Source organism: Enhydra lutris, unplaced genomic scaffold, assembly GCF_002288905.1.
Source record: "Enhydra lutris kenyoni isolate GAN:26980312 unplaced genomic scaffold, ASM228890v2 scaffoldscaffold3, whole genome shotgun sequence".
Lineage (NCBI taxonomy): Eukaryota > Metazoa > Chordata > Mammalia > Carnivora > Mustelidae > Enhydra > Enhydra lutris.
In genome coordinates, this window is record NW_019154087.1 from 6,435,328 (window position 1) to 6,443,066 (window position 7,739).

Genomic DNA, 7,739 nt, shown 5'->3' on the forward strand with positions numbered 1-7,739 from the left:
AGAGATTACACAGGTAAAATAAACCTGAATACTCTTTGCAAAGTTTATAACTTTGTCTATAACATGTTTGGTTGATGATGTGTGGAGGCAGTGTTGGAAGATGGGCAGGAAATGAGAGAGAAAAGAGAGATTGCTGTCAGATTGCAAGCTTTTTGCTTTCCTGAAAAATTTGCAATTATTTCTGGGAAGTCAGAAAAATTTTGGAAAGGGGAAATGACATGATCTAAACTATAGTTCAGGATCCTAACTGTTGAGCAAAGACAAAGTACTAGCAGTATTTCACTCAAATGGGGCACTCATTTTTGCAAGCAGCACAGTAAATGTCTAAGGCAGCCCAGCTTGATAAACCTGAGCATGACTGAAAGTAAGGAAAACATCAAAAAGTTACATATAGATCCCATCTGAAGAGAGGATTAAATTTTCAAAGGAAAAAAAAAAAAGGTTCTAAAAGCTCTGTTCTAAGGAATGATTTTAGAATTGGCTGCCTCACAACGTCCAGGAGATCAGTTAATGCAACTCCCCCAAGAGAGCTCAGAATGGACAATCTCTGAGGAGCTTTGGAAATTTCACCCTTCAGAGGGAACCAGGTAGATGAGACTGTCTCCCTGTAGATGTGGACATCAGTGATAGCAAATTCGCAAAGTCACCTAGGCGGTGTATTTTCACATTGTGCAAGCTTAACAACTAGTAAAAATACAAAGTTTAAAGACAATGCTTCTTCAAAGCCACATGTAATTGTTAAACATTTATGTAAGTGGGGAACGGAGTAGGCCACCTGGCAATTTTACAAGGTGAAAAAATACTTTCCTCAAAATGACAGTTTTTGCTTCCACTTCCCTGGTGTGAGAGTTCACTAATTATTTGCTGCTGTAAGTGAGTTTCATGGTATTAAGGAACTGTCTGAACTTAAATTATTATTGTTCATGTTAGGACTTTTCAAGATCATCTCTGAAGAGTTTGTAATTTCAAACACATTTATTAGGCCACTGTAAAACATTAAATTTATTCATGAGACTATACGTATCAGCTCAGTAATCTTTAATCCTAGATAAAAAAGCCAAAAAAGCATATAAAAGAAGTTCATCTTAGAAGTGGATAATGACTTGAAAAGAAGTAATTTCAAAGATGTTCAAGAAAACTAACATCTACAAAAAAGTCAGAAATACTAACTAAAACAGAGTCCCAACACTTCTAAATGTAAAATGTTTAAACCAAGGCTGATCTTTGAAAGAGATGGCACGATTTGAAAAAATTAGTAAACAAGCCACAAAGTAGATTTCTACAGTTATTAAAAGTGCTCTAAATTCCAGCCATGAGAGTTAAAAACAGGATGGTAATAAATCGTGGAGGTTCAAATTGTCCCAGTGTAATTAACAGTTTTTGCTTTCACTGTCAAAGACATTCCAGCTTGGATAATAAATTATATGAGCACCCTAGTCATAATACGTCCCTGAAAATTATCTTGATTATCCAGGAAATGAAATGTAGTTGAGAAAAAAGGCTTATCCAAATTCATTTTCACTAAAAGTGGAAATTTTAAAAATATATGTATTTTATCATAAGCTGACCAAAATCCTCAACAAATACATGTAATCATAATTTGGCATTTTTTCTTTACAAATAAATGCATTTAATGTTATAAAATTAGTTTAAGGATCACTTAGCTGCTTCTTAAAAGTTTAATATGCTGAAATTAGCACATTTTTCATTAACTATATGTTGTCTCTGATGTTATAATTTTGTACCAGTTTTCTTGTGTGTGTTCCATGGATTTTCATTATTTTCCCCCTCAATCTCATCCTATAAATTAAAAGATTAAAACAGAATGTTTTTAAAGTATTCAGCTAGATTTTTATTTCTTCAAGTAGTCTGTTAATCTATTTCTATAGATTATCAATAATTTTATAGTTATTTATATATTTGTACTTAGTAATACGTTTGTTTAATTTTTGACTACCATTTTTTTTCCATTGTTGTCCCGTCTTTCAAATCTTTCTTTTTTTTTTTTAAAAGTTCATTTTTAAGTAATCTCTCCATAGGGCTCAAATTTAAAGCCCTGAGATTAAGAGTCACATGCCCTACCAACTGAGCCAGCCTGGTGCCCTCTGCCTTCTATTGTACTGAGAAAGTTTCCACATTTACTTCCTTCAGATAATTTTGAAGTAACAGATTTGATTTTTATAATCTCCTGAATACCATTTTAAACATAACCAGTGTAACCTAACAAATGTATATTACTTGTAGCATGTTTATTTCCAAAATTCCCTGTCCTCAGATTCATCTATTTACATGTTATAAAGTGTTGGGTTTTCTTACTTTTTTTAAAAATCAAACTCAATAATAACAATTTTGATATTAAACAGTAAGATATACTAATATTTAATCATTTACTTTTTTTCTTGCATTTCTTTTATAACATTCTTGGATTTTACTTTCTCCTAAAAGAAATTATTTTAAAATCATATAGTGTGTTTTTAAGCTTTAAAATCTTCCTGTACTCTAAAACGAGCTTTATTTTGCTTTCACCTTGAATGATATGTCCACTAAATATTAAACTTGAAGTTGACTATTATTTATCCTCAGTACTTCGAAGATACCATCATTGGTGATACAAAGTATGTTGTGTATTTTTTTGGGAGGGGGCTGGTTATAGTATACTTTATTGATGGTACATGATGGTACTATACTAAAGTATAGTATACTTTATTGATGGTACATCAATATAGTATACTTTATTGATGGTACATACAAGGTAGGGATCCTCAAGCCCGTCCCCTTCTTCAGGGGTTTGGGATGAAAACAGTGGAGGTTGGGAGATTCTCAGTGTTCTGGGGGATAAATTGGGACAAGGATTCCCCAGCAGCTGAGGGCGTCTCTCTTCTTCTTCCTCTGGCTGGGGCTAGTAGTCCAGGGGGCTCTTACACCTTGGAGGCCATGTGGACCATAAGGCCCACCACCCGGTTGTTGTAGCCAAATTCATTGTCATACCAGGAAATGAGCTTGACAAAGTGGTCATTGAGAGCAATGCTAGCCCCCGCATCAAAGGTAGAAGAATGGGTGTTACTATTAAAGTCACAGGAGACAACCTGGTCCTCAGTGTACTCCAGGAAGCCTTTGAGGGGGCCCTCTGATGCCTGCTTCACCACCTGCTTGATGTCATCATATTTGGCAGCTTTCTCCAGGCAGCAGGTCAGATCCACAACAGACACATTGATGGTGGAGACGGAAGGCTGTGCCAGTGAGCTTCCCGTTCACCTCAGGGATGACTTTGCCTACAGCCTTGGCCGCACCAGTGGAAGCAGGGATGATGTTCTGGGCAGCCCCTCGGCCATCATGCCACAGCTTCCCAGAGGGGCCATCCACAGTCTTCTGGGTGGCAGTGATAGCATGGTCGGTGGTCATGAGTCCCTCCATAATGCCAAAGTTGTCATGGATGACCTTGGCCAGAGGAGCCAAGCAGTTGATGATACAGGAGGCACTGTTGACAATCTTGAGGGAGTTGTCATACTTCTCATCGTTCACACCCATCACGAACATGGGGGCGTCAGCAGAAAGAGCGGAGATGATGACCCTCTTGGCCCCACCCTTCAAGTGAGCGCCAGGCTTCTCCGTGGTGGTGTAGACCCCAGTGGACTCCACAACATACTCAGCACCAGCATCGCACCATTTGATGTTGGCGGGATCTTGTTCCTGGAAGATGGAGATGGACTTTCCATTGATGACAAGCTTCCCGTTCTCAGCCTTGACTGCCGTGGAATTTGCCATGGATAGAATCATACTGGAACATGTAGACCACGTAGTAGATCAATGAAAGGGTCATTGATGGCGACAATATCCACTTTGCCAGAGTTAAAGCAGCCCTGGTAACCAGGAGCCCAATACGGCCAAATCCGTTCACTCCAACTTTCACCTTCTGTCTTGGGCACACAGCTGGCACTGCACCTGAAGATGCGGCTGTTGAACGGGGAAGAGAACAGAGCCTCTTGTGTATTTTTGATGATGAATTTTGCCATTTAATCTTTTAATCTTCATTATTTTTCAGTTTCACTCTGATGTGACCAGATAAAAGATTATATCATATATATAATCTTATATATATATATATATATATATATATATATATATATATATATATATATATATATTTTTTTTTTTTCCTGCTTGGAACTTTCTTTAAATTTTATATCTTGGGAAACTATCCATTCTGGAACCATCTTGGTTATTCTTCAAATGTTGACTATGTTATTTTTTTTCATTTGAATATCTTTTATATCTCTGCTGGGAATTCTGAAACAAGGTATGAAGTTGCATATATAAAAATGTATTTATGCTGGTTTAGAGGTAACTTTCATTATGTAGGTCACACAAGGCTAATACTATTTACAGACTTGTCCATTCAGTAAACAATTTTTATCAGAAAAAATTCTGGTTTCTTAATTTACTCTTTCACTTATTTACCATTCTTATTTATGACTGCTTATTTTTTGTTTTATACATATTATTTATGTTTGCTGAGTGTATGACTTTTTTTGAGCAACCAAACACTAATTATATTAAATTCTCAGACTGATGATAACACTAATTTCTTCTGTAGTAAATGTGCACTGTGTTGTGTGATTTTTTTTAATATTTTATTTATTTATTTGTCCGAGAGAGAGAGAGCACAAGCAGGCAGAGAGGCAGGCAAAGGCAGAGAGAGAAGCAGGCTCCCCGCTGAGCAAGGAGCCTGCGGTTTGACTGGATCCCAGGGGATCATGACCTGAGCTGAAGGCAGAGGCTAAACCAACTGAGCCACCCAGGTGTCCCATGTTGTTTGATTCGACATTGTATTATTATTACTTAATTGCTTGGATGATCTAATGAGTGCAGGCTATAAGTATGTTCTGAATGGGAACGTTTGGGGGATTTTGATTTTGGTTTTGTTGTTATTGGTGAGTGTGTATAGTATATGCACTTGCTTTCCTTCAATTTTTATTTTGTTATTATTTTCTCCCCACGCCAGCAACTCTGTACCTTTGAAGTTGCTTCCTTCTAGTCCATACAAGATGCAGTTATTAAAATAGTGTTTGACAGTTTCTATTTTATAAGGATATCCAGGATATCAGAGATCAAATCACAGTCAGCTGACAACTTGACTCAGTCCTTGAAAAAAAGTTGTGTTTTCTGTACCTGGCTCCTTAGGTCAGCAGCTTACTGTAAGGGTGCTGTGGTATTATAATTCCACATCCCAAACAGCAGGTCAACAGCCATTTTTTTTTAATCCTCTTTTCACAATAAAGGGGGAGGAATCTATTTCTTCCCAGTTCTACACTTCAAATGCTGAAAGGGAGGTATGCCTGGGTGGCTAAATCACTTAAGCCTCCCACTTTTGGTTTAGGTTCAGGTCATGATCTTAGGGTCCAGAGATCAAGCCCCGAGCAGGGATCCATTACCTGGGAGTTTTCTTGAGATTCTCTCCAGCACCCTCTGCCCCGCCCCCACACCGTGCATGTGCTCACACTCTCTCTCTCCCTCTTTCTCTAAAACAAATAAATAAATCTTTAAAAACAAACAAAAAAGAAAAAAAAAATAAATGCTATGAGGTAATAGTAAGAACCGTGTCACAGAGAGCAATCTTAGTGCTTTGCTTTCTGGGAGCCCCACCTTGCTTATTCACCCATCTTCTAATTCTTAGAGTCAAACAGGCCAGTGCCATATCCAATAACAGCTTTGCAATTCTGGGGACTTACTTTTTGATGCATGAAAATGTTTATCACGTCATTGGATTTCAGCTGCTAAATATGAATATATAGTATATATATCCAATACTTGTATGAATATATATATATATTTGGTATTTTTGGATTACTGGGTCTTTTTAAGACTGATGCACTTTCTGGCGTGCCTGCCTGGCTCAGTTGAAAGAATATGCAACTCTTGATCTTGGGGTGGAGTATTTGAGCTCCACATTGAGTGTAGAGATTTCTTAAAAATAAAATCTTAAAAAAACAAACAAACAACCTCATTGTATCTTTTGACCAGTCGTTCATATTTCCAGTGATGGAATTAGTTGGAAGCTCACTTATGATCACTATGATCTCTCCATGGTTAGCTGAAGCCCACTTGCACTGTAAAAACTTAGAAATCTGTGTTTTATCATTTTCCTAAATATCATTATTCTTATGCATATAAAATAACTAAAAAGTAGAAAAACAGAAAATTTATAAATTCATAAAATAGTATTAAAATACTAATAAGCCTTTTCAATCAAAGATTATTATAGTAATTTGAAGGTGTTCAAAAGTTCTAGTTTTTAATCCACTATTGATTTTTTTTAAGATTTATTTATTTATTTTTACAGAGAGAGAGAGATCCCAGGTAGGCAGAGAGGCAGGCAGGGGTGGGGGAGATGCAGGCCCCCAACTGAGCAGAAAGCCACGATTCGGGGCTGGATTCCAGGACCCTGAGATCATGACCTGAGCCAAAGGCAGAGGCTCAACCCACTGAGCCACCCAGGTACCCGTAACCTGTTATTCCTTAAAACATTAAGATGTGAGTAGAGTTGATTTTTGTTTTTGGAATCTTTAAATAATGGATTGGAAGTGTCTTATAATTATTCTCTCATGTCTAATTCTAAGAGAAACTGTCCCGTAACTAACACTATGAAGGACTGCATAGTTGTCTCAAGCTTTGTTTGATGCATTTTACAAACAAAGTCATAATAATATTCACACCTCTTATGAGGTAATTACTGTTTCTGAGTTTTCAGAAAAGCTAAGATGCAGAAAGACAGTTATTTGCTAATAGCATAGGATGTAATAAATGACAGAGTCAGAATGTGACCGTGGGCAGTCTGACTCCAAAGGAAGATACTATGCAGTTTTGTTCATTTTACTTTCAAAGTAGACATCATTAGGTACCACATGATAATGACTGACCTCTTGTCTTTGTACAGTTATGAAAGAACTGTTTCCCTTCTGCATTTTTTTCTCTCCCCAAATGGCCTTTCTTCATTATCAAATGCCTAGTTATACAATTGATTTACAGATCTTTGTAGATTTCTGCTTTTGTATTTGATGTGGTATATTTTAATGATATATAACCTTAAATATACTGCTTACAGATGGTTATGTTAGTATAAAAAATGCATAATAAATTTGAATTCCTGATACACATTTTAGAATAATACCTGAACACAGAAAACAACCAAATATCTTTCTGATATAATTCTCCTGACTATAGATTACTATAAATAAACAGATTCTAAATTGTGACAAAGACTACATAAGTAAACTGTGTTTGACCTTGAGGATTTAAAAATCAAAGTGAAATTATCACCAATATTATCATTACCAAAATTCAAAAACATAAGAATCAAGAAAAGCAATGTAATCTCCTGAGCCCAGTAGATGTGGCCCAATATAAGTGGTTTTATCACTCTGCTATGGCAAAGAAAACAAATCAAAAACAAGTCCTCAATATTTTGCCATATAGCTAAATTTCACATTTCTGTTTATCACCTTCAGTAATGTCTATGAAGAGGACATTCCTGATCTTTTTTTACTTTGAACAGCTTTGCTTCCTTTGCTCTCACTGGACTTTAGTTAAGCTACTCTTTCATTAAATTGCTCAGTAATTAATCTGTTTATTAGCTATAGAATTTTAGAGTGAATCTATATAGGAGTAATTTTCTTTAGGAAAGGGAAACTATATTTGTAAATTGCAACAAAGGGCCTCCTAATATAAAAGAAACAAAATAA

The 7,739-nt window shown here is 36.2% G+C and overlaps 1 pseudogene; it reads right to left on the bottom strand.

Moving 5' to 3' along the window:
* Positions 1-2,918: 2,918 nt before the first annotated feature.
* On the bottom strand, positions 2,919-4,032 carry LOC111155999 (annotated as a pseudogene).
* Positions 4,033-7,739: the final 3,707 nt, after the last annotated feature.